Source organism: Petaurus breviceps, unplaced genomic scaffold (genome assembly GCF_028583685.1).
Source record: "Petaurus breviceps papuanus isolate PSGF00001 unplaced genomic scaffold, PetGlider_PUasm1.0 90535, whole genome shotgun sequence".
Lineage (NCBI taxonomy): Eukaryota > Metazoa > Chordata > Mammalia > Diprotodontia > Petauridae > Petaurus > Petaurus breviceps.
Genome location: NW_027187270.1, coordinates 1,806,693 through 1,834,300, shown reverse-complemented (window position 1 = coordinate 1,834,300; position 27,608 = coordinate 1,806,693). Strand labels below are relative to the sequence as shown.

Genomic DNA, 27,608 nt, shown 5'->3' with positions numbered 1-27,608 from the left:
TTGCAGTTGATAGAATGCCAGGGTTGGAGTCTGCAGGACCTGAGTTCAAATCCAGCCTCAGATACTTACTAGCTGTGTGACCCTGTGCAAGTCACTTCACCCTGTTTGCCTCAGTTTCCTCGGTCGCAAAATGAGCTGGAGAAGGAAATGGCAAACCACTCCTGTTATCTCTGCCCAGAAAACCCCAAATGGGATCACCAAGAGTCAAAAACAACTGGACAACAATCCACTTCCATCATTTGGGGGCACAGCCAAGTGGCAAAGTGGCTAGAGTGCTGGGTATGGAGTTAGAAATATGAGTCTTGCGGCAGCTAGGTGGTGCAGTGAATAGAGCACCGGGCCCTGGAGTCAGGAGAACCTGAGTTCAAATCCAGCCTCAGACACTTAACACCAAACTAGCCATGTGACCTTGGGCAAGTCACTTAACCCCAATTGCGCTGCCTTCCCCCTCCAAATACAAAAAAAAAAAAAAAGAAATATGAGTTTTCCTGAGTAAAACTCCAGCCTCAGACACTTCCTAGCTGTGTGACCCTGGGCAAGTCATTTAACCCAGTTTGCCTTAGTTTATTCATCTGGAAAATGAGCTGGAGAAGGCAATGACACACCACTCCAGTATTTTTTTGCCAAGAAAACCCCAAATGGGTCATGGAGAATTAGACACGACTGAAAAGGACTGAACAATAGTTTCTAGAGATAGGGTGCTTTCTTTCATTTTTGGTGTTTTCCTTGGTGGCATGTTTATTTACCTTTCTTGTTATTTCTATTGTTCACATCTGCCTGGTGGTGGTGGTGGTTGTTCGTGGCACTGCTTCCAGCACTTCTCTTATATGGAATGTCCATTCTTTTAATTAATGATTAGGCTCAGGCTTACAGGGTATGTCATTTGGGCTTGCATCTTGAACTTCTTTGCTTTTTGAAATTTATCCCATTCTCTTCTGTAGTTTCTAGCTGAAAGCACTAGGTGGTGCAGTGTAAAGAGGGCTGGACCTGGAGTTAGGAAAATGAGTTCAAACCCAGCCTTTAGACACTTACTGTGTGACCCTGGGCAAGGCACTTGACTGTTACCTGCCTCAGTTTCCTCATTTGTAAAATGGAGATAATAAAGCATCAACTTCTCAGGGTCATTGTAAGGATTTTAAAATCAAATATTTGTAAAGTGCTTTGCAAAAACCTTAAAGTACTATATAAACACTAGCTATAGCTAGCTATTCCTTACTGTCATTGTTCAGTTGTGTCTGACTTTTCATGACCCCATTTGGGGTTTTCTTGGCCAAGATACTGAAGGGGGTTGCAATTTCCTTCTCCAGCTCATTTTACAGATGAGGAAACTGAGACAAACAGAGTGAAGTGACTTGCCCAGGGTCACACAGTTAGTAAATGTCTGAGGCTGGATTTGAACTCAGGTCTTCCTCACTCTAAGCCTGGAGCTCTACCCACTGTGCCACTGGCAGTTGCCAAATAATCCTATCTTACTTGATTTCTCTTCCTTTATATTTGAATGTCTTTCTCCTTATCACTTGCAGTCTTAGAGTTTGAAGATTACAGAATTCTTCTGGAAGCAACATGTGGATTCTTTCCATTGAGCTTCATTCTCTGTGTTGAGAAGTTTCCCTCTGTTATTTCTTGCATTTTGAAGTTCAGGATGTTTTTTACTTGTAATGTTCTTCTGGGAGGTCTACAATTTTTCAGTTGTCTCCGTGCATCGTGTATTGCAGTTCAATCAATGTGCTTTGATTGTATAGAGATCATGTATTCTTTAATATTAATTGCTTTTTGCTTCTCTTCCATATTGTCCTTTGCTTCAGTATATTTGAATTCATAGTCTGTTGTTCTCTTACTTCTTTGGAGAAACTTGCTACTATGGATCAAAGGTTTTTCTATTCTGATCATTATTTCTCTGTGTAAGTCAGAAATACTGCCATTTCTTCTCACTCACAGCCTGATTTCTTCCCTCATCCCTTTCTGTTTACCCCTGGGATTAGACCTCCAAACTGTCTCAGCTTTTTCCCATGTTGGGGAATTCACTTTTCACTGATCACTGAGTCTCAGTCCCAGGTAAATTCTGGAGGGCTAAGAGTGGCTTTTGCTGGATGCCATTCTCCTTTCCTTCAGGCCTGTTGCAACCCCAGTTCCCTCCATTCTTTAGCTCCCTGGCTGGGCCGAGTCAGCATCTGCCCTTATTTGTAGGCTTGGGGTGGGAGGGTGGGAGGCGGTATTCTGGACAGTCACTGCTCCCTTGCGGTTCCCTAATCTAGTGGCCGCTCAAGGCAGAGCTGAGTCTCACCCTCTGCAAAAAGCGATTCACTCCGCCTATACCTTTACCTCCTTCACATATGGCTGGAAAGAGTTGAGGTCAGCTGCTTGTTGTAACAGAAGGCTGGGTAAGAGCAGGGGTGGCATGTGCCAACAGAGACTGAAATTGCTGAGTGGTTCCCAAAGCACAAGCTCATGGGGACGGTTCTGCACCATGCTGGATGACCATGTGAGTGCATTAGGGATTAGCATTCTCGGTTGTTAATTCATAAAGCTGTTAGAGGTATAATTTCTATACCTTGGGCACATAACTCCTCTTTGGGGGGTTTCTTGAAAGTTAGTGAGACCTGGAGAAAATGTCTAGTCCTCCATCTTGTTCCAGATTTGGGAAGAGAACATCTGGTTTTCACTTCTGAAACCTCTACCTTTAATTAACAGCAGTAATGAAAACACCAGCTGTGCCCCTAAGGTTTCTGGTTTCTTGCCCTGGACTGACTTACAATACAGTATATTAAAGATTATCCAGGAATGAAGAGTGGGAGGGTGGGGGGTGGGGGAGGGAGGAAAGGAGCTTTTTCCATAACTCAAAAATTTGTCATCAGTGATAGAAATAGAAATGATTTGTGGTGAAAGCCCAGACTATGTTGTTACTATGGAACCCTGGCCTAAAGAAAGATGACTATATTTTCTAGTATTGACAAGGCTTTGATGAGCATACATCCCCCCTTATCCTAAGGGTCAGTCAGTCTAGCCTTGATCCCAGCCAGACTGCAACTGGTCAATATTCGATTTTGAAAACAGATCAAGAAAAGTGAATTTACATAAAAAATAATGTAAGTGGAGTTAAGTCTTTGAAAGTTCAAGAGAGAGGTGGCAATCTGGAAGAAAAGAAGCACTGATCCACAGTCAGGCCTGTGTTCTGTCCAACCCAGAATTTTGTCAGAAAGTACTGTCAGGGGTGGGAGGGAATAATATTTGCCATTCAGACATTCCTAAGTGCCTCACCAGATAGAGCAATCATCTATGAATTTAACTAAAACCTTCTTTACCATTCAGACTTTTAAAAAATATATGTACGCCTCCTACCCACTACGTAAAGCTGTCATTTCCATTTATTTGTCCACCATCCTCCAAGGCGAGTGCCCTGAGCCCTAGAAGGTTGGGAAATGTTGAATACGTACATGTCCAACCTCTCCATGCCCTTCATACATAATCAAGCCAGCAGGTATTTCTATTAGGTAAATGCACTATGGTATAGATGCTGAAAGCTATATCACAGCTGGTAGATTATAATTTGCATGGGAAGAAAGAGGATGCACAGATCAAAAGTGGAAATGAAAAATCTTTATTTCAATTTTCGAGTCTGATGGGAGAGGAAGATACAAAATACATTTTTGGTCTCAAGCAGGCAGCCCAATTAACAGCATCATAGCCACAGCAGTAGGCTCAAGGCTGAAACTTCCCTCTCTCTCATAAAGTAATCTCTGCTGAAAAGGCTTCAATTATGTGGGTGGGATCACACATGTGGCTGAAGATGATTTACTGCTGTTTGCACTACTCAACCAACTTTAAATCACCACATTGTCAGCCAACTAGGATCTCAGAATATACAGACTGATCAGGACCAGACATGATCCTGAAATTAAAAAAAAATCACAGAATATAAAGAGTTGTCTTAAGAGCTGCCCCCTCCTTGACAGAGGGACTCACTTGGGGTCTTATTCAGGAAGAGATATCCAACTAAAGGAATTGCCTTCTCTGACCCTGGACCGTTCTCTTCTCTAGAAAATAATATTAGATTTGCAAAGTGCTTGACATGGTGCCTGGCACATAGTAGATACTTAATAAACATTTATTCCTTCCTTCCTCCTTCCCTCCCTCCTTCCCTCCCTCCCTCCCTTCCTTCCTTCCTTCCTTCCTTCCTTCCTTCCTTCCTTCCTTCCTTCCTTCCTTCCTTCTCTTTCCTTCCTTCCTGCACATGGACATTTCAAAAGGCATAGTCTCTCTGCCCCCATCAACAGAGTAATAAGTTCTTGTGTCAGTAAATTCACACAGAAAAACAATGCAGACAAATAGGACTTCTGAATAGGTGGACTGATAAATGATGTCATGACACCAAGGTCCTTACATGATCTCATAGCGCTTTGTATTTCTCTTAGTCAAATTTCTATTATATTCAGCTTTATGTGATCTTATTATCCCTACAAGACCATAGGTTCCTTGAGGGCAGGAAGTGTTTTTTTTTATTTGCACACTGATGAGAAGAGAGTCTTCCATGTAATAAGTGCTCAACAAACATTTATCGAATGACTAAATTGTATGTCTCTATTTACACAGATAAACTTCTAAGCAATATATAATCATCCCCAAGTTTAGCCATATTAAATCGATCACTCTGGTCTTCACCCTGCTCCCCAGTGTAACTGTGCTCAGGGAATGGAAATTAGCTTAATATTTAAGCAATAAGTGCTTAGGGAGGGAAATCTGCTAGTGCAAAAACAAAAAAGAAAAGGGAGGTGGGGTGTTATAATGTGCTCTGAAGCTGAAATAGAAATCTGCTGCATTGGGTTAGTGACCTTTTTCTATACTGTTAACACGGATAATCCAGATTGGTCATCTTTGTGGTTAAAATGGTTCCTTACTAGGATTACCATATTGAGGAGAGGGAAAATAACACAGCACAGAGACCCTGATTGAAAAAGAAATCCTGAACTACAAGTGGTTATAGGCAGAGACCAAATTTCTATTTGCCACAAAATCCTCTGAATATGAAACTTAGCTTTATTTTGTTGGAAGCCCCTAATGGATTTTTTTAATATAAAGAACAGGGGAAATCAAATAGATTATCTTTTGAAACTTCCCAATTAGTGATATTTCATAACAGAACATCATATACCAATTTATATCAAGTTCTGACATGAATGGGAATCCTGAGAAGCAACTGTTTGTTGTAGTACGAATTCCAACTTATATCACTGCATTCCAGACCAATTTTCACATTAATGGAATCAGAATTTATGCATTTCTCCAGTTTCTTTATCCCGATAGCTTAATGAATACAAACAAAACCCCTGCATACTTTTTTTAAAAAATGGAATCAACAATATTTTTTACCTCCTATAAATGGGTGTCTTCTACTGATTCCTTTGAATCCAGACTATGGTGTTTTCCACGTCCAAATCACCAGATAATAGCCCATTACAATTTGAAGGGAGGTGTTTCAGACAATACAGTAAAAAATCTGATCTGATATCAGAAAATAAGCAAGATAAGCAGAAAGTTATCTGGGACTTCCTAGAAATGTTCTGCATACACCCAAATGGGCCACTTTGCAACCACCCGCTTTACCTCTCAGAGAAATAGCCCCGTTGCTTCAGCAAACCTATTAAATCCTTTTAAATGATTTCAATGACTGCTAATTCTCATTTTGATAGTACTTGCAGATCTACAAAGAGTTTTTCTAACAACAACCTGGTGAGTTAGACAGGGCAACTCCAATTAGCCCACTTTTCCCGATGAGGAATCAGAGGCTCAAAGAGGCCATGTAATGACAATAATAGCAGTTCATGTTTATATAGCACTTTAAGGTTTACAATGCACTTCACATACATTCTGTAATTTGGGCTTCAGAATTACCCAGTGAAATTGGCAGGGATAGTAACTGTTCATATCTCCACTTTGCAGAGGACAAGTCTGTAACTCAGAAGTTCACATCGCTGGCTGGTTTCAAAGGTAGGATTTGAACCCGGGTTTCCTGACTCCAAACCTAAAGTTGCAAGGGAGAAGTCCTGAGATCATTGATGGGTTGATGGCTCAGATTTGTCATTCCATAGGAAGAGATGTTAAAACAAAATAAAAGTATCTGCCTTCCAATGAAGTCAGACTGGGCCGCTATAAAGACAGATTTGAATCAAACCTGGGTAGGAAGAAACCCTTTGGGACCTTTCAGCTTTTGTGCTGGGGTTTTTATCTTCTTCGGGGCCCTGAACACCTGTAGCGGTCATTCGGGTGAAGTCTACGGACCCTTCTCAGAATCATTCTTTTAGATGCCTAAAATACACAGGATTACAAAGGAAACGAATTATATGGAAATAGCTGTCAAATACGGGGAAAAAAAACAGTTCATGGAGCCCAGATTAAGAATCTCTGTTTTACACCTATGAATGACAGTTGATATACCAAGGTCAAAGAGTCAGGGCAGAACAGAATATTCTTGGCAAAAGTTGCTGCAAACCAAAAGCCCTTGTTTCTGAAGTGCTTCCTGTGAGTGTGTGCCAGTGCAGCAGGGGCCTCTGATGAATCTGCTGAAATTCCTGTTTATGGCATGATAGTGTCCCCCCTAGAGATTCCCAAATTTTTTTTTGGAGAAATTTTGCCCAAATCTCTGCTTCTGACATGTCTATCACCTCCGTGCCTTACCTGCAATCCAATCTGGAAACTTCCTGACATGTTGTCATGAAATTTCACCAGCAAGCAACCTCTGCATATTATGCAAGCATAAAATGGAAACTCTGGAGAATGAAGATGCCTGGAAGACCCAATTTCTATGCCCCAGGACAAAAGTCCAAGTTTAGGCAAAGTTTCCCTACTGAGATGTTATGTTACCAAATCCATTGTCTAGCTGTTCATTTTGGCTAACAGGCCCCACACAGCAACAGAGAAAGCCCCCATTGTGGTCCTCAGCATGACATAGATGGCATTCCCCTCTTTAAGCAATATGCCATCTCATTTGACTACCTGAGTAATACCAGTACAGAAACAGAATGGAATGATCCCAACACTGAATTCCATTTATGATGTTTACAAAGATTCAGTTCAACTCAGCAAACATTTATTAAGTGCCTACTATTTTCAAGGCAGAAAGGCAGAAAAGGGGGCAGAGGGTACAAAGAATGACAATTTTAGACGATCTATAAATGCTAACCACATTTTGCTGGAGAACTGAATCATTGCAATCTTGGTATTCTCACTATAAATGAAACCAGAAGATGAAATCAAGTTGTAGGTAGAAGGAACACTGGCTCACTGGTTTGCTCTGGACAGACAAATATTGGAGGTTGCAGAATTGGTATTATTGTGTGTCCAAAGGTGAAAATAACCATCCTTCCATGGGATCCTTAGTCATCTCATACTGAAGGGCTCATGATGAGCATTTGCAAAAGGCTCTTGCAACTTACCCAGCAATTTACCTTGCAGAAGATGAGAAGAACTCAGTACAAATATCCAACTTAAGTCAACATATACTTGGTGACTTTAGTGCAAAGGTGGGCATAGTGAAGGATGGTAAAAATAGGGTAGAAAATATGACCCAAGACTAAGACAAAAGAGGCCAAAGGACACATCTCTGTATCACGAAGATGTTCTTCAAGACAGTCAGGAGTGGCTTGGGCATAGTGAGCACTGAACAATGTCACCAAAAATAAAGCTAGATCTTACTCAGACCAAGAAAGACTGGTTAGTGATGTGAGCTGTTGTGGTTGCTGTTCGGTCATTTTTCAATTGTGTCTGATTTTTCTTGACCCCATTTGGGGTTTTCTTGGCAAAGATACTGCAGTGTTTTGCTATTTCCTTCTCCAGCTCCTTTTCCAGATGAGGAAACTGAGGCAAACAGTGTGAAATGACTTGCCCAGGGTCACACAGGTAGTAAGTGTCTGAAGCCATATTTGAACTTGGAAAGATGAGTCTTTCTGACTCCAGGCCCAGCACTCCATTCACTTTGTCACCTACCTGAAAGTCATTTCCAAATCACCTGCCTGCACAGTCAGACTGCCAAGCAAAGATCAAAATCGCCAGCAAATTAGAAGAAAAACTAGAAGAAAAGGAATAGTATGATTTGTCTCCCTTGTGGAGAGGGTTGACATTTTATCAATCAGATGGAAATCATTAGAGATAAGACTGACGGGCTTGATTACAGAAAGATAAAAGGATTGCCCACAATAAAGGAGCAGTATCTTCAAAATGCTGCCTTAAAAGCTGTCCTGCAACAAGTCCACACTGGACTCCGATGGGAAGGATGACTGTTTAGCGACCTGCAATAGCAAAGGCGACATTAAAGAGGGAAATGAATGCTCACCAAAGGTGTCTGCCACTGTCATGGATAATGTCCAGTTAGCAATCCACAAAGAAGAGGGATTCCCTATAGTGAGTTCTTACACATTCTCTGGTTTGCAGATGAGATTGTGCTGATTTCAACATGGCCTGGGACCTCGCAGAGCCTACTAAATGAGCTCTAACAGTGCTCAACATAGTCCAGCCTAGGAATCCTCAAAGGAACCACCACAGTCCCGAAGGGTGCCTCGTTTCCAAACTCTGACATAAAATGGGATGTACAGCCTCTAGATCTGGCCTGTCAGTGCATCTATCCTGCTGAAGCACTGGAGTTAGACAATAAATTGGACCCAGGACTGAATAGGAGGAAGAGAAAAGCCTGGATCACATCTAAAAGACTATACAATGCTTTAAAATACCCCAAGCTCATCAGTGAAACAAAGGCCCTCTTTTGAAACCCCAATATTTATATGCTTATGCAATATAGATGCTAATCATGGAATATCATAGTCTCTGAAGAATTAAAGCTACGGATCTCCCAAAGGCCACTGGAGAGCATATGGTGGATATGGAGCGGCTGAAACAAATGACCCCTGATGAACTGTGCACAAGAACAACCCCAAGGTGAACGCTGAGAAGCAGTAAGTAGCCCAGGGGAGGAGATGGGTCAGTCATGTAGTGAGAGTCAAGAGCGAGTTCACAGGCTCCACTGATACACAGGCAATGACAAGAGGTTTAAAGGAAGGGCTTTCACACATTGGGTAGAAGCCAGGTGGAAAACTGATTGTACCACATGGCTAAGAGTCATACAGGAATAAGCTTTTATTAAGTGTCTATTGTGATTCACATACTGTGTTAGGTTCTGACAACAGCAGTCAGTCAACAAACACGAGTAAGCACTTACTGTGTGCCAAGCACTGGACTACATACACTGTGCTGTGGATGCAAATGAAGGTAAAACCAGTCCCTGCCCTCAAGAAGCTGTTAGATCAGCGGATATGATATTTAGCTCACAAAGGGATTGGGGCACAGATGCATCTCATTTACACATTCAAAGCTTCCAATGGGACTTCATTCTATAACTCCATCAACTGAGGTCACGGAGAACCTCCTCCCTTAAGATTTATGACCAAATACAAAAGAAACCCCATGTAGCCTTAGAAAGAAAGGCTCCAGAAGTTGGGGGGACTATTTAAGGCCTGGATTCATAATCCACTTTGTGTCATGGACCCCCCACCCCTTTGGCAGTCTGGTAGAGACCTTCGCAGAATCGTATTTTAAAATTCATAAAATAAAACACATAGCATTACAAAGGAAATCAATTGTATTGAAATCTTTTTAAAACAAATTCGCAACTCCCATGTTTAAAGGCGCCTGAGTTAAGTCCTCCTGCAGAAGAGGGGAAATGAGCTGCATCCTAAGGGAAAACAGGGATTCTGTGAGGCAGAGAGAAGTGAGGAGGAAGGACATTTCAAGCATGCCACTGCAAAGGCATGGAGAGAGGAGATGAAGTGTCGTGGGAGAAACGACAAAAAAGGCTAGTGTGGCTAGGCCACGGAGGGGACTCAGTGTTGTTATTGCTGTTTATCCTTTGTTTTTGAACAGGATCAAAGACATCAAAAGGGTAAAGTCTTGACTTGGTCAAGATCTGGATTTAAGTGAGGCAGAGTGGTACAGAGTTTTCAGCCTTACTCTTTCTTCCAGAGGCATCAAAGTCCAGTGACAAGACAAAAGTCAAGATGTCTAGCAATGGCTTAGGGTGCAGTGGGTGACCTTGGTGTCTTCCATGTCTAAGCATTCCACAGCACCTGCTTCAACTGCCTTCATGGCTGCTATAACAAATTATTCTCATCTATCCATTCCACTTGGGAAGTCTTTACATGCTTGGAGTAGACACCTCCAGCTCACCAATGGGTTTGAGGCTGGTTGATTGCCCTCAACCTGGTATATAGCCATTCTGCTGAGAAGGTTTTACCAGGGTTGTGGCTGTTACACATTGTATAGCTTCTTGGAGCCACAGGTGAGAATCGGGTGAAGGTGGACACCAAAGGTGGATGAGCAGCCCTGAAAAAAGGCTCAGCAAGCCCTTACACCAGAGGTTCTAGCCCTCATTAACACCCCATACACCCCAGGAGTAAGTGTAATAATCTAGAAAGGCTGCTTGTAAAGAACTTTACCTGAAAAAATGGAGTTAATATCTGATCCTGGAGTTAATAGGGAACCACTGGAGTCTATTGGATAAGTGAGTAACACAGTCAGACTTATGCCATAGGAAAATCACTGGTGGCTATATATAAAGGATGGACTGGAATAGAGGGAGACTTGAGGCAGAGAGAGCAGTTAGGAAGTTATTGGTGACCACAATCATCTGGGTGAGAGGTGTGGGGAAGCCTGAACTAGGGCAGTGGCTATGTGAGTGGAGGAAAGGAAATGAATGGGAGACATGCTGTGGCCAGAGAAATAATGAGATGAGGTAGCTCACTGAATATGTGGGATGAACAAGAGTGAGGCGTCATGGATGGCATGAGGTTGGGTGACTGGGAAGATAGTTAGCAAGTTGCCTAGTTAGTGTCTGAGGCAAGATTGGAACTCAGCTCTTCCCAACTTCAAGCCCACTATTCTATCCCACAAGCCATCTTTTGGAGGTAGCAAAGACTCAGACAGTGTCTTAAATAGATACAGGGAAGTCTGGAAGAGGGTACCAAGGATACAAAGACAAAATGTATATTCTACTGGAGAGACATAGTATGGACATGGGTAAGTAAATAGAATATAGCTTTAGGTGAGAGAAAATATTAACAACTGGGGGAGGAGATTAGGAAAGGTTTCTCAATCAATAAGCATTTCTTAAAATACCTACATGGGGATTCAAGACAAAGTGAAACAGTCCTGGTCCTCAAGGAACTTACATTCTAATGAGGGAAGAGAGACAATAGTCACATACAAAATGGATAAGTCATTTTCAGAAGGAAGCATTAGTAGTGGGGAGGGGCAGGAAAGGCTTTGTGTAGGAGGTGGCATTTGGGCTGAGCTCTGGAGAAAATGAAGGATTCAGAGGGACAGAAGGGAAGAAGGAAAGGGCATTCCAGGCATGGGAGAGATACTTAGAATGGCCATGGATCTGTGCTTTCTAAGGATTCTATGCAATGAAGGTAAAAAGGGAGGACATTCTAGCTATGGAGACAGGCTGTGCAAAGACTTAGAGATGGGAGAAAATATGGTCATTCAATGAAATAGAGGATTTTCAAGCATTCTTGATGAAAAAACCAGAGCTGAACAGAAAACTTGACTTTCAAATACAAGAAGCAAGAGAAACATGAAAAGGTAAACAGGAAAAGGAAATCATAAGGAACTTATCAAAGTTGAACTATTTACATTCCAACATGGAAAAACGATAACTGTAACTCATGAGACTTTTCTTGGTATGAGGATAGTTGGAAGGGATATATGTATGTATATGTATATGTATATGTACATATATGTATGTATAGGAGGGTATAGGTATGTATAAATATATATATATGTGAGTGTGGGCATATGTATGTTCATGTATACATAGTCAGAGGGCACAGGATCAGTTGAATAGGAAGGGATGTTCTCTACAAAATAAAATTTAAGAGGTGAGAGAGGAATATATTGGGAGAAGGAGAAAGGGAGAGATAGATTACGGTAAATTATCTCATATAAAAGAGGCAAGAGAAAACTGTTAAAGGGGAGGGGAAGAGCAGGAAGGTGAAAGAGAATGGGACAGCCTTATTTTCATTGAAATTGGCTTAAGGAAGGAATAACATACACACTCAATTGGGTATCTTACCCTACAGGAAAATTGGGGGGGGGTAGGGGATAAGAGGAGGGATGATGGAAAGGAGGGCACATTGGGGAAGAAGGTAGTTAGAAGCAAACATTTTTCAAAAGGGATAGGGTCAAAGGAGAAAATAGAATAAGTGGGGGTTGGGATAGGATGGAGGGAAATATAGTTAGTCTTTCACAATATAACTACTATGGAAATGATATGGGTAACTACACATGTACAACCTATATTGAATTGCTTATCTTCCCAGTGGGGGCAGATGAGGAGGGAAGAAGGGAAAAAATCTGGACTCAAAGTTTTAAAAACAAATGTTTAAAAAATTGTTTTTTACATGCAACTGGGAAATAAGATATATAGGCACTGGGGTATAGAAATCCATCTTGCCCTACTAGAAAGTTAGGGGGGTGATGGGGAGGATATAAGAGAACACATTGGGGGAAGGGGTATTCAGTAGGCTTGCTATTTGGGGATGGGGGTAGGGGAAAGACAGGGAGAAAAAATTGTAACTCAAAATCTTGTGGAAATGAATGTTTGTTGAAAACTAAAAATAAATAAATACAATTTTAAAAAGAGGTCTTTAAAAGACAGAGATGGGAAATGGAATGTCAAATTTGGCAAACAAATTTAGTTGGGGGATTGGAGTTCAGGATAGAAATTAAGGCTAGATATATAGACTCTGGAGTCATTTGCATAGAGATGATCATTGAACCCATTGGAAATGATGAATTTACCAAGGCAGAGAAGAGAAGAAGGCCCCATAGGAGAGTGCTGGGGGAAATCCATGCCATAGAGTATGGTGGAGGAATACTGCAGATAGGTCAAGAAGGGTGAGGAATGAGGAAAGACCATTAGATTTAGCAGTTAAGCTATCATTGGCAACCCTGGAGAGAGTCACTTTGGTCAAATAGAGGGTTCTAAAGCCGTATTGCAAGGGGTTGAATAGTGAGTGGCTGACCAAAATCACCACCAACTGGGATTCCAGAGGACTGATGAACTATGCTACCCAAAGGGCATTGATTCAGGGCACAGAGTGAGACCAAAACCTTTAGGCACAGCAATGTGGACATTTATTTTGCATGACTAAGTATATTTGTTCTGTGTTCTTTTCTTTTAAATTGGAAGTGGTGGGTAGGGGAGAGAAAATGAATGCTTGTTAATTACAATATAAAATCAAATGATAGATAAAAAAGAAGTGAGTGGGAGGTGAGGAGATGATGGCAATAAGATTACAAATGAAGATGATCGAGATTAGGCAACTATTTCCAGTTTGTCTGTAGAAGAGAGGAGAGTAGGGGAGGCTAGGTGGCGCAGTGAATAGAGCATTGGCTCTGGAGTCAGGAGGACCTGAGTTCAAATCCAGCCTCAGACACTTAGCACAAAAATTAGCTGTGTGACCTTGGGCAAGTCACTTAACCCCAAGTGCCCTCTAAAAAGCAAAAAAAAAAATAGAAGAGAGGAGAGATATGATGAGAGAGGATGATAGCAGGATGGCAGGATCAAGTGAAAGGATTTTCTAAGGCTAGGGAAGACCTGGGCATGTTTGGAGGCAGGAGAGGAGCCAATATCTGGAGAGAGATTGAAGATGAGAGAGAGCAGGATCCAAGAGCCAAACACCTGGAGATGAGATGTCCTATTTTGCTGAGCACTTTCCCAACTGTGGGAGCTATTTATTATTATTAGCAACAATAATAACACTAATAATTGCTAACATTTCTATAGTGCTTTGCGATCTGCAAAGCACCTAACATATTATCTCACTTGATCCTCCCCCAAACCCTATGAGATAGGTGTTATTATCCCCATCTTACAGATTATAAAACTAAAACTGAAAGAGCTCAACTGAATTGTCCAGTTAGTAAGTGTGTGAGGCAGGATTTGAATTCAGTTCTTCCTGACTCCAAGTCCACCATTCTATCCACTGAGCCATCTTCCGTTGGGAGGTGACAAAGACTCAGATAGTCTTTGGGCTATAACATCTGTTCATTACCTCATTACAACATTACCTCAGTCAGACTGAGACTGGGAAAGACCTTAGCTTAAAAAGGTCATGGTCTCCCCCTGCATCCAGGGCCATCTCCAGTCGTCCGGGCCTATATCTTGCCTCAGGGCCCAGATGTCTCCAGAGGAGAAAGTGAGGCTGGTGACTTTGCATAGCCCCACCTCACTTAAATCCAATTCATTTGCAAGTCATGACATCTCCTTCAGGATGGCATGGTCCTCTTTGAGAATGAAGGACAAACAACAGCTTAGGAACACAGGTATGACCTGTAGCAATGGTACAATCCCTGAGGGCCACTCCCCTATCTGAGAGCCCCCATCTCTGCCTCCATTCTCCTTAGCCTCTTTCTATTTTCTTTCACTCTTGATTGCAATCTGTCCAAGGCACTTAGGTAAAGCCAAGGGCACATTACTTGGCTTCACTAGGAGGGTTGAGGGAAAAGGGTATTGCAGATCCTGTGCACAGAGGAGGAATCTTTACACAATACTCTCCTGAAAGCTACCTCTAGGAAATGAACCAAGATCATCCATATTTGAAGAACCACCTATTTGGAAAATTGGGGGGTTGGCTTTGTTGGCAAAGGTGATCTAAGAGATTCAAGTAGTGAATCTTTGATTTAACTCTGATGCTCCATGTTATTTGAACAACAAAACATCTACTAGTCTTGCGGCTGCAGCTTTTAAACACGAGTATATTTCATCAGCTAAATGAATTGGTGAGTAAAGAGAGGAGAATTTGAAGACCTCCCATCCCTGCTATGTGTGGTACAGCTATGTTAGCCCTAAAGTGGTTGGTTTACCAAGCCAGCCAGGGATGTTGGTTTTATAGAACCTTTCCAGATATATCAGGTGACAGGCAGGCCAAGTGTGGGCTGCTGGATCTATAGGCACTTGAGCTATCTGCCCAGATTCAATGAAGGACCCTGTCATCTACACCAATGAGTGGCTGCCTCTAGGCCGAGTGCCTGGACATCTCGTTGCCCTGTGTGTCAAAGTGGAACTCTTCACGAGCCTTGCTAAGGCATCTCAAGATGCCCAGTCCTCCCATGAAAGGCTGATGGGGCTGAGAATAATTATAACAATGGCAACAGCAGCAATACTTCAAATTTGCTTTAGGCTTTACAAAGGAAATGAAGTAAATTTCCAGATGAGAAAGTCTTCTCTGTCAGGCAAACTTGAAAATAAACCAGAAACTTAGTTTTCCTAGAAAGCAGGTGATCTCAAAATGCACTGATTCGATCTGGGGCAACTTTGCAAAAACTCACCCAGCACAACTAGGAAATCCCAAGCTCTGTGTCCTTGGAGCAGGCAGGTCTCTGATTCCTGGTCTCCTTCCTGTGCACCCCTAGAATCCTGCAGGAAGGGAAGGAAGGAGGAAGTCAAAGAGTATTTGAGAACATACAATCTGACCCCCTTTCTCAGTCCTGAGAAGTTCGTGGTACCCTGCCTTTGACCAATTGCCAATCCCCGTTTCCAGGGGTGAGTATACCAGCTATGGCAACTTTGACATTTTTGCTGCCTGACAGTTGGCCTCTTCTAAGAACTGGCTCTTTGATTCTGCCCAGTTACGTATAGAATTACAGAGCCAGCTCTTCACTGTATGCAACAACAACAATGACGATAATTGACATCTATATTTTGTCGTTCATTCGGTTTTCAGTCATATCAGATTCTTTGTGACCCCACTTGGGGTTTTCTTGGCAGAGATACTGGAGTGGTTTGCCATTTCCTTCTCCACCTCATTTTACAGCTGAGGAAACTGAGGCAAACAGGGTGACGTGACTTGCCCAGGGTCATACAGCTAGTCAGTGTCTGAGGTCAGATCTGAACATGTGACCATTATATAGCTCTTTTCAAACATCCTCACACAGAAGCTTCCCTAAATCCCTATGAGACTAATAGGATACTCAAGGTATTATTTACCTCTCACTTTACAGATGAAAAAAACCAAAGGTCAGAGAAGTTTGGCGAGCTGCCCGTGGCCACACATCAAGTAAATGTAGAGGCAGGATTGGCCCATTTGAGCCAAGGTCTTCATGATGCTGACCAGCCCTTTAGTCCTTATGCCATAGTTCCTCTGGGGAGATTGCTGGGAAGAGGAGATGGATTAGATGGGGATTTGGGGGCTAGCTGCTTCTACACTTTAATAGCACTTCCTTGCTGGTCAGTGTGAAATCGAGCACAACCTCTTGCAAGGAATCTGTAAGTTAGGCTGCACCAACAGGTGAAAGGCAGGAAGTGATTCCCCAAAGTCACCTGAAAGATTTAGGGTCCAGAGCCCCTCTCTAAGTATAAGTTTCTCTTCAGGTGAATAACGCTCAGCTCTCTCCCTCTGGTTTGGGCAATCTCCCTTTCTTTTCATCTTCCCAGGATAACACCAAGCTTAAAGTCAGGAATATAACCCCACTCACCATAGAAACTTCGGGTGGGGTTTACATAATAATAAGCCAACTCTCTCCTTTATTTGTGTTGCTACCTGTCTGTACAGGGCACTACTCTGGGCATGCTATGACAGCAGTTAAGCCAGATTCGGTCCCTGGCCTCTAAAAGCAGAGCTTAGGTTATGTTTTGTTCCCAAACACTTTGAACCTCCATACACCTCTCATGAAATTGTCACAGAATTCATGTTCTCTTCTTTCTTAGTAACTCGCTAAAGTGCTTATGAGTATGACCATTAACATATAATGACCACTCAGGAAATATGAACTCACTAAAAGTTGAATGAAAATGGGCTGTTTTGCAAAATGTTTTAAGAAATAATAGGGGAGTGGGGTGGTAAATAAAATGCCAGCAACACACAGATGCTTCCTGTGGACCATGATAATTACATAAAGTAGTCTGCCCAAAGTGGTTATTCAGATTTCTTGGAAGAGAAAGAAATGAATTTTAATAGTGATGCTCATATATTGTGTCTTAAATAAAAGCTGTCTCCAAATGTGATATGCAATATTCTCAAGTACTCAAATCAATTAAATTTGCAATGCACATGCTTAGAAAATATCACATTTCAAAAGCCTGAAATACTGCCACGAGATTTTCCAATACGATTCTATCTACTTTGTTTACCTGATAGATAATGGTGAGGTAAGCTAATAATGAACTGAAGGCAGAGCAAATCTAGCTACCATACTCTTAATTCAATGAATCCCCTTAAAAGGTTTACTCGGACACGTTAGGCACTTTGGGGAATTGCTACAGAAGAAGATAGAGTTTCCATGACAGTAAGTCCAAATCCTGGTCTTATGCCACCCCAGGTGTCTCCAATCGATAGAGTTTCCATGACAGTAAGTCCAAATCCTGGTCTTATGCCACCCCAGGTGTCTCCAATCATTACTATTAACATTGCTTCAATGAGGAGAGAAGTTAGAAAATTATTCAAAAATGTAAGTCACCTGAATTACATATATATATAGATAGATAGATAGATATACATACACACACACATATATGTTAAATTCTTTGTTATAAGAGGGTGATTCCCTGGGAGGAGAGGAACACGGTGGGTGGGGGGAGCAGGAATCTAAGTGACAGAAATATAAAACCTATTAAGAACAAATACATATTATTCTGGTCTGTCTTTTGGGGTAATGGGCTAGAGGAAGGAGACAGGATGATTGAGAAAGTGAAGCAAAACCAAAAAGACTTGGAAAACGCAAAAGAGACAAAGCGCCACAATGAGCCCATACAGGAGAGGATGACAAAGAAAATAGATTTTTAAAAAGAATTACTAAAAAAAGAATGACCAGAGCCAAGCGGAATCAGTCAGAAAAGGCTTGGAAGGAGTGTGTTTTAAAGGTGTCAAAAGTGTATCCATGGCTGTCTCGGGGAACACGAAGAACATTTGTGCCACTAACAGATGGGAAATGAGGAAACGATGAGTTTCTGACAGGGAGGATAATGAATTTTGGTTTTGATGTGCTTAGTTTTAGTTGTCAATAGAACACTCCAGAATGGATGGCCCCTACTCAAGTGAGGAATATCCGAATGAAGAGATGGTAAGGGGTCAAGGCTGAACATGCAGACATGAGAGGCATCTGCATACAGGTGGTAACTGAATTCACAGAAGCCAATAGACTCCCCAAAGGAGTTACAATAGAATGAGAAGATAAAACCTTGGGGGAGGGGGGGAGAAAGGGGGAAAACATTCAGTTAATAGATGTACAGAGCAAGTTATAGCCAGCAAAGCCCAAACTAAAGAAGTGATTAGAGAAATACAAGGAGAGCCCGGAGGAGAGGTAGTCCTGAAGCCAAAGTTAGCAAGTAAGTACTTAAAAAATATCAATGGAGAGGGTAGGTCAATGTGGTCAAAGGTCACAAAGATGGTAAGAATTATGGAGAGAACCCGTTAGCTTTGGCCAGTTTTAAGTCATCAGTGGTCTTAGCAAGACAAATCTGAACAGCACTAAAACCAGGGAAAATCAATTGTGAAGAAATGAGAGAGAAGATAGACATTTCTTTTGGATAATTTTTGAGGGAGGATGACTGGGCCCTCATTGGCCAGTCACCCCATAATATGGGCAACAAAAGTTCACTGCATTCCATCCAGAACCATACACGTCAACCTGTCCCATTCGATGGGACTATTTAATTTGATTTATTTCTAAATAAAACCTGAAGAGTTCCAGACGTGTTTAAAGCACACATTTCTTTGTCAGTGTTTCACTTTTGAAGAATGGATCTTACAAGGTCATTTTGAGAAGTTTCCATGCCCCCCCCAACTACCTTTACCTGGAAAATTTCCAGCACAAGATAGAAAGCTGTCTGCCTGGAATGGCTTAACCCCCAAACAAGATGGCCTCTAGTCACTCCTTCCAAGCCTAGAGTCCTACAAAGAAACAACATTTGCATAAAGGTGGTCCACTTATCCCAGTCCCTATTTAAGGCAAGAAAGATTTTCAAAGCCCAGTCTCCATAATGCAAGGCTTCTGTCTCGTGTTATTCTTTATTCAACTGACAATCCAAGTCAAAAGAATGCCTAAATAGGCCCTGCTTAGTAAAGCAAAGGCAGCTGGGAGCAAATCAGACTGGCAGCTTAAAGAGCAAGAGGCCAGATAATTGCCAGCCTCCAGAACTGCCACCAAAAAGGTACCCACCCAGACCCTGAGTGGCAGGCTCCTTCCTGCCCCAAAGCTGGGCACTTTGCCATCATAGGGGCAATAGCAATGTCCCGGAGGACTGCCCATTTGAAATTTGGGGCTCAATGTTGACCTGAGAAATGTGATTTGGGGGTCGTAATAAATCACCTCCCTAAGACTTTCTTACTTAATAGGAAATTCTTTCATTATTACTTAGTACCTTTTTTCCTAAGGAGTTTAAAGAATTATTCTCCATAAGGAAGATTGCTGGTGGAAGTTATTAATCCTTATTTTTTAGCTAAGGAAGTAAAGTGACCTGTCTACATACACAGTGACTGTAAAATGCCATTAAGGACCAAACCCCTTTCTCTGGAATCCAGTCTTGAACCAGAAGTACTCTGCCTCAACCCAAGTACAAAAGGAAAATCACCACAGAATTGCTTTGCTAAATCAAATCAAGGAAAGATTCAGGTCAGCTTTGAAAATGTACCTTAAGAGCATGGTGACATAATAACATGCAGTCAAGACTGGCAAGTCCAAGGAATATGAAGAAATCAGGAAAGACAGTTAAGAAATTATGAAAAGAAAAAAAGCCAAACTAGAAGAACCCAGTACCCCACCCCACCCCACCCCCCAAAGCATAACTGTATAAATGGAAAAGAAAGCAAGAATGAATGGGTTGGAGATATGGAGGAAGTAATGGGAAAGGTAAGCTGTTTTATGTGCTGAAATGAATTTATTTACATGTAAAGAGTTACTTCAAGAGACAACTAGTGAAAGGTAGTGTCCCATTCTGGGGTAGAGGTGCCACAGAGTCAGCAGGAATGGTTCCACTCCTTAATTTCTCAGGGCCTAAAGCAGCCTCTTAAGTCTATAAGTAGCAGAGGAGTCCCTGAACTGCACTGATAGGGGGAAGGGAACTTCCCCTCCGCCAATAAAATCTCAATTTGGTCCCCTTATTCTCTCCCCTCTCCCAAGGTACCAAGAAACATGAATTACTTGTAGCAATGTGAAATAGCAAGTTTATAATAAATCACTAAAAATGGACTGATTTCTGACCCAAATACCAAGGTCACATAAGCAGATTTTTTTTTAAAGAAATCATTTTAGCAAATTTTTTTAAAGAATTAGTCATGGTGTGACAGAATGAAACAAACGGGCCAAAGATGCCTTCTATTTCCTGAATGAAAGGGTATGGACCTCATCACTTAAAATGTACTCCTTAATTACTGTTTATTCTGTTAATTCTGGACAGAGCCAAGGAGAGAACCCTACTAGCGACTCTGATCCTTCTGGATTAAATGGATCTCCAAATCCCCTAGTTCACACCTAAGAACACCGGGCTGTCATAATCACCTTCAAATAACTTTTTATGGTCCACATGGGTCACACTTCACATGAAAGGTTTCAACTTTGTTCTCTGAGAACGTGCAAGAAATCCAACCCGTTGAGTATTTCCAGATTCCCTCCCCACACCATCTGAAGTTGTTGGCCAACTCCACTTCAGTGAGACACAATGGAAGGCAATGTCTTCTAGCTTGTCCCGATTGAAACTGATGTGCCTCTCACTTGAATTAGACTTCATTTAAAAGCTCGGCATAGTTCATGTCCAAATGGAGTGACCTAGACTTCAAGATGAGGAGGAAATCAGGTCGTTCCTAGACCAAGTACAAAGCAAACAAACCTTATTAAGTGTGTGTGTATCTGGGCGGATTTTAGAAGTGGTGCTGATGGACTGAGAGGAGAGACTCAGACTGTGACCAGAAATTGACTGAGGATTATCTTGCCAGCCTTCTACTCGTAAAGAGCTGCAGAGGTTAAATAGCAAGCTGAAGACGATGCCACTTGGAGGTGGAGGGTTCGAGCTGACTCAGCCTACTTGTCTGGCTCATTTCCTAAAACAACACTGTCTGCTGCTATCTCTTGTTCTCTGCTACCTCGTTCCTTTTATTTCTTACCACTTGTAAAAGAGGCTGCTGTCGGGTCTTTGTACAATAAACACAGGGGGCCAGATCATGTGGAGGCGCACAGAATTTGTGGGGAGCAATGAAACTTTGGTTTCCAATCAAATGACTGGCAAAGTACAGAGCTAGGGGACTGAACACAGGGCAGGCAGAAAGGCAGATGACTCTGTGTGTGCGTGTGTGTCTATGTGCATGTGTTTATACGTGTGTGCATGTGTGTGAGTGTGTGTGCATGTGTGTGAGTGTGTGTGTGTATGTGTGTGAGTGTGTGTGTACAGGGGGGGTTTGAGTACTACATCAATGCCCCATTCTCCTCCTCTCCTCCCCAAAAGGGGGAATGTTCTGAGAGAATTCTGTATAGAACTGAAGCCAGAAGAATATTTAGTAAATTAATAAATTACCCTTCAGCTTACACTTCAATTTCAAAGGCAAATGTTGGTTTAAGCAACACTTTCTGCCATGATCATAGATGTTCTATATGAATGTCAGCTGCTCCTGGTTCCTCCCTATGAAATGCATGACTTGGTGATCCACACACCAGGTAAACTTATTAGCGACCACTAATGACTGCTAATCAAAGCACAACCTATTCATTAGACAAACGGTATAATTGGCTGAAATGTAAATAGCAAAAAAAAAAAAACCCCATGAATCAATTTGCTCATTGTTCTCTTCCTGGTGGGACGTGAGCTATCTTTGAGTCAGAATCATATAGAAGCCCATCTCAAATTACCAAGTACAATATTAATAATAAGCATCATTGAGAAAACTGAGTACTTATGAGAGGATTGGAAAGGGCTGATAGACTCAGAAAAATTCAGCTTCTGGCCAAAGAAAAGGAAAAAATTGCGAAGTGTCAAAACAAGCATTTCCACACCATCAACATTTGATCAATGTGTCCGAGGTAAGAGGCTCTGATCACTAAACTTATTTGTTACTGACATAGCCCCTGAGAAACAGAGCTAGCTACATTTCTCCACCCCTGTGAGATTATTAAATTACTGCTATTTGCATGGCTACAATTTCTAAAAGACTTTAAGGCACCCTCCACACATCTACCCATAGGTCCCTGAAATACAGTGCTTAGAGGGGCGACTAGGTGGCACAGTGAATAGAGCACTGGCCCTGGAGTCAGGAGGACCTGGGTTCAGATCTGACCTCAGACACTTAACACACACACACACACACACACACACACACACACACAAAATAGCCGTGTGACCTTGGACAAGTCACTTAACTACAATTGCCCTCCAAAAAGAAAAAAAAAACAAATACAGTGCTGAGGGTGGCTGGACTTAGATTTGGGAAGATCTGGGTTCAAGTCTATACAAGGGCATCAGCCTCCCAAGTGTCCCTTTGACAACTCAAAGACTAAAGATATAGAGTTGCAGATAGGTATTAGTAGAGAGAGTTTCCATACCAAGAGTTCCTCACACCAATGAAAACAGTTACTCAAATACAATACCTATTTGTTTCTAGGAAAACTCCAAAATACTTCTCTTTGCTTTTGAATCCCTAAGAAATCATGCCTTTTTATACATCTTCAGTACTATGGATATGATCTAGGATCCCAAATTTGGAGCTGCAAGGGACTTTTGAAGCTGGCTAGCCCAATTTCTTCATTTTACAGATGAGGAAACGGAGGCCTGGAGAAGCAAATGAATATGCCCAAGGTTTCACAGCGGGTGCAGCAGGGCCAGGATTCCAACCCAGATCCTCTAACTTCAAACCCAGTATGTTTTTCACTGTACCCACAATTGGGCATGAGGGTCCTAGTGGCAGAGAATTTGAACTCCTTTGAGGATGGGAATCTTGCTGTTACCCAAGCCTCCTACATCCAATGGACTAAAAGTCCCATGAGTGGGAAAAGACTAAAGGAGGGCAATTCTCACCAGTAAGACTATATGGATGAAGGTGTTCATCCCCTATTTTCATCTATGGAGCTTACGTGACCCAAAGGCAGGGCTATGCAACTCCATTAACTTGCCACATTCAAACCTTCCCAAAGAATGTTTGGAGATGTAGATTCTTGTAAAAGGTGCCTAGGAACACACTGATTTAACAGTCAAATAAATAGTTCTAGAATATCCAATATCGTGCCCATCCTATGGAGATGATCTCAGTGTCCAAAGCTGGAAACAAAATCATCACATTTCAAACCGGAAGCAACCTTAAAGATTCTCTGACCCAGCTCTTTCCTTTTAAGGGGAACTGATCTGCCCCAAGTCACACAGCTAGTTAACAGCACCCCACATTCCATGTTCCTTCCACTCTGAGACCATATTCCCCTAAATATTGAGACAGTGCATAATCCAATTCCACAGATATTTAGGTAAGTACCTATGCTGGTCTGAACACTTTACTTCAATTATGGAAAGGACAAGTATTACCACTGTTAATGAGTTAAATGAGTTTACTGTTAATGAATTAAAAGCTATGCATTTTACCTATTCATCTTGTTGGCCAAATAAAAAGCTCCTAGATCTACTATGTTCATTGCTTGCCATTTTATACACACAGAGAGAGACAGAGACAGGGAGAGAGAGAGAAAGAAAGAGAGAGAGAGTCCCCCAAAAGTCTTAGTACAGTTTTAAGCATTAATAGATTAAAATTACACCAAGACTTTTGGAATAGCAAGTGTGTGTGTGTGTGTGTGTGTGTGTGTGTGTGTGTGAGTGAGTGATATCTATTCAGGAGGATGGCCTTGGGTAGAGGTTAGACCGATTGGCCTCTGATATTCTTTCAAATCCCATGGTTCTATGAGGGTGTGACCAGCAGAACAGCTGGGTTCATGGTCTAGCACCTTTTTTTCCCTCTTGGGTAGTTTGAAAATGACCAACTTTCCTTATGAAGTGCAATAAAGAAGCAATACCTGCCCTCAGCTTCACTTGCCATATTTCAGAGTAGAACATTACTTACATATGGCTTAATAATATGTGATACACAAACTCAGCCACAGGATCCCTGGGCACAGCAATAAAGGGTGTGGTGAACTATATTTTATTGGACTACATTAATTGTCATTTTCTCTCCCTTGCTGCTAACTGCTTGAGCTGTTGAATCCAGAGGACCTTTTTACCTTTAAGCTCTTTGCTTCCAGCTGTGAAAAATTTACAAGTGAAGTTGGTAATTTCACGTTTAACATGTATAGAGAAGAAAATTCTGTGAAAGGACAGCACGACAATACCAGCTTTCACTGGTTTGCTCACAACAGGCGAACCACATTTAAACCACATGCTACCTCTTAATCACAGCATCACCCTAGTGCGTCTTCTCTGCACAGCCCAGAAGTGGATCCACTCTCATTTTGGAAAGTACTAAACCCAACACCTACCAACTGATGGCATTTAAGTAGCATCTTGTCATGAGCCTGTTGGAGTGCCCCGTTCACAAAAGTGGCATGTGTTTTTATGGGACTTTCACCTCCAGAACTCTAAAGAAAGCTGCCGCTGCTGCAAAGCAGGAGCTCCTTGTATATAGAATACATTTACATAAAAGCATTTTGGAAGCTGTAAAGTGCTGTGTAAATGGGAGTTAGCATTATTATTACAACCCAACTCCATGAGGGGAGTCATTTAATAGCAATTCATTAAACTCCATTGGCTATGCAAACAGATCATCTGACCTCGTTAAATCCAAAAAGTTCTATTTCTTAAGCCCACAGACAAATCAAGCTGCCTCCAAGCCCAGAATATCTTCCACTCCTTATGTTGGCTGAGAAAGGCTGAATCTCAATGCTTCTGATTTTGATTATTCTCTGACTTCCTTCCCCCCTCCCCCAACACACATTTACTTTGTATTTTTCAAATAAAGGGATTCTCAGAAACCACGACTTTAAAAACGTAAAACCATTTTAACATCAGTTCCATCTCCCCATATAATAGAGAGCTTCTCCCAAATTGGTTTACTCTTAAAGACCCCAGCATACCTGCCGGGTTTGCATTATGAAGTTTGACCAGAGTAGAAGTTCTTAGGCAGTCATGAACGAATCACATGCCCTCCAGTTCGATGTAAACTCAAATATTATCCCAATGTTAGCAACTCGTCATTGTCAATGACTTCTCAGAAATCACCAGGGGAGTCTTTAAAAGTCATTGCCATCATACAGCTCCCAGAGGCCTGATGTTTGGGGGTTCACGGGAGTTGGCCAAATGTCCAATACATCATCTGGATGGCTTTCCTGACGTTTCACCCCTACCCATCACACCAGTCCCAAACCTGTGCTAGCTAATCCCATCCAACTCTGCCAGTATCTTGACCCCATACTTCAATATGGTCACTCAAACACTTACAAAAAGGTAAACTCTGCCTCTGACAGCGCCTTCTCTTACACCTTCAGCTTCCTCTCCTTTCTCAGAGGATTCAAGCTAAACAGATGACTATATCATTGCAGTGTCTTGGCTTGTCAAATTTCCTGAAGAGATTCAAGCTGCAGCATTGATTGGGCTCCCATGTTTCTTCTTTTTCTGCTGCTGCTGTGGTTACTTAACTAAACATGCCAGTCAGGGCTCTTGAGATGGATGCCTGCTCCTTTCCAACTTTTAAGCCACCCTTGGGGAGCTGCTACCAGACTAAGAACTGGGGAATGACTTGAGCTTGCCCAACAAGCCCTAGCTGAACCGGGTCTTTAGAAGAAGGTGGAGTTTCTTAGCAAAGCCCACACAATGGGCTTGAGTGGTCACAGAGGCACACTCAAGCTGCGTTTCAAAGAGCCTTTCATTACAAGAGGAAAGCTAGCCAACAGCATCCCAGCAGATCCCCAAGAGCCCTTTCTCTTTGAGACATTCTGGGGCTCTGGCCCCGTGGCAGGCAGAACCGTGGTGAAACCCCCGTGCCTTCACCCCTCCCCACCCGGCAGCCCCCAGCCCCAAGACGGGTTCCTTTCAGTGCGTGGCTGCCCAACGTGAGCGGGGCTACTCACCCAGCGCGCTGCGGGCGGGCGGGCACCGGTAGCTCTTAGTCTCGTGCCAGGCTCCTGCCAGGGAGGGAGGGAGGGATTCTGAGACTCCAGGCAGGGCTCCCCGTGTCTTAAGAGCACATGGCAAGAGGGGAAGGAGGGCAACTGGCCCCCACCTCTCCCCCCCACCCCAGTCCCTCTGCCCTGTCCTGCCTGACCCACTGTCACAAAGCCCGGGCACCCCGGGGCCAGGACGAGAGGGCGCTCCTTTTTCAGAAAAATACTTAGAGAAAGAAAGGGAGAAAGAGAGGGGGGGGAAGGCAAGAAATGGGCTCCCCGCTGCCCAAGTGTTTTTACTTATGAAACTCCACATTTGCGACGTAATCTGCCCGGACCGGTTGTGTAACTAACTCCCGCCCATCCTCCCTCCCTCTCTCCCTCCCTCTCTCTCCCCGCTGCGCGCTCTCCGGCCCTCCTGCGCGTGTGCCCTCCCCCTCCACCCCCAAGCCCGCGGGGAGCCCGCGCCGGCAGCACCCCAGGGGGGCGGGGAGGCTGCGGGAGCACGAGGCCACCGGCAGCCTCGGAGGCCGCCCGGGGCGCTGCGGCTGCCGGGGCCTGGTGACGGTAGCGGGAGGCTGTAGCTCCCCGGGACTTGGGAGCGGTTGGGGTGGAGTGGGAGTGGGGGTAGACGGGGGCGCCTTAGCCCTAGGGCAGCACCCGTCAGCGCGCTGGGAACCCGAGAAGATGGACCCAGGCATCAGGCTTTACCCTACTAGGACGCGAGTGTCAGGGCAGAGACGCCAGTCCAGAGTTGGACGGCCCTTAGCCAGACCCCCCACCCCACCTCACCCCGGCGAATAGTGGGGAATCTGAGACCCTCACTAGTAAAGAAAGTCACTCCAGTCCTGCACCTGGCGCCCGCGCCGACCGACAGGCGACTCTGGCTCAACTGCCCAGAGCGGGCTGCTGCGGCAGGTCAGGGCTGCCGTCAAGGCTGCCCGCGGGTCCCTGCCATCGAGCCTGGCCTCTAGCCGAGCGGCGGGCCGACAAACATTGAAACCCGAGTATCGCTGAGGAAGTGGGACTGGACTCTAAACACCCCACTTCTTGTTAATTACACGCGCAAGGCAGCAGCCGGGAGGCAGCCCCTTCCAAACCTTACCATGCACGCTTGCAAGAGTTGGGCGCTGAACATAGTTCTTAGGAAGGCAGGTGGCAGCCCGAGGTCGTAGCCTGACCTCCCTGCCGCCCCCTCCAACAACCCCACCTGTGTCACCAGGGCAGGGTTAAGGGCAGACAGGTGCATCAGGTGCCCAGAAGGCTGGCCACCTGACATAGGCTGGGCTACCTGGTCCTCCATGCCAAGTACTGTCCTGCTCACTACCCGTGTTTCCCCGATAATAAGACCTATCCTGAAAATAAGCCCTCCCCTTACTGTGTAAGATTCCTCTAAAATAAGCCCTCCCCCGAAAATAAGCCCTATTGAGATTGCTACTGTAGTGAAGGTGAATCCCTGCGCTACACGCTACATTACGGTACCCTCTGTATGCACCGCCCCC

At 43.3% G+C, this 27,608-nt stretch overlaps 1 protein-coding gene across 8 annotated transcripts in view; it reads right to left on the bottom strand.

The window, feature by feature from the left end:
• The window catches only part of PASD1 (PAS domain containing repressor 1), a 306,974-nt gene that overhangs the window by 115,373 nt on the left and 163,993 nt on the right, over positions 1–27,608 (bottom strand). For 7 of the 8 annotated variants that reach the window (XM_069063048.1, XM_069063050.1, XM_069063049.1 and 4 more), the window contains one exon: positions 15,376–15,463. The exons of the other annotated variant lie outside the window; for it this stretch is intronic. The gene's annotated coding sequence lies outside the window, so the exon portion shown is untranslated. The remainder of the gene's footprint in view (positions 1–15,375; positions 15,464–27,608) is intronic. 8 annotated transcript variants of the gene reach the window in all.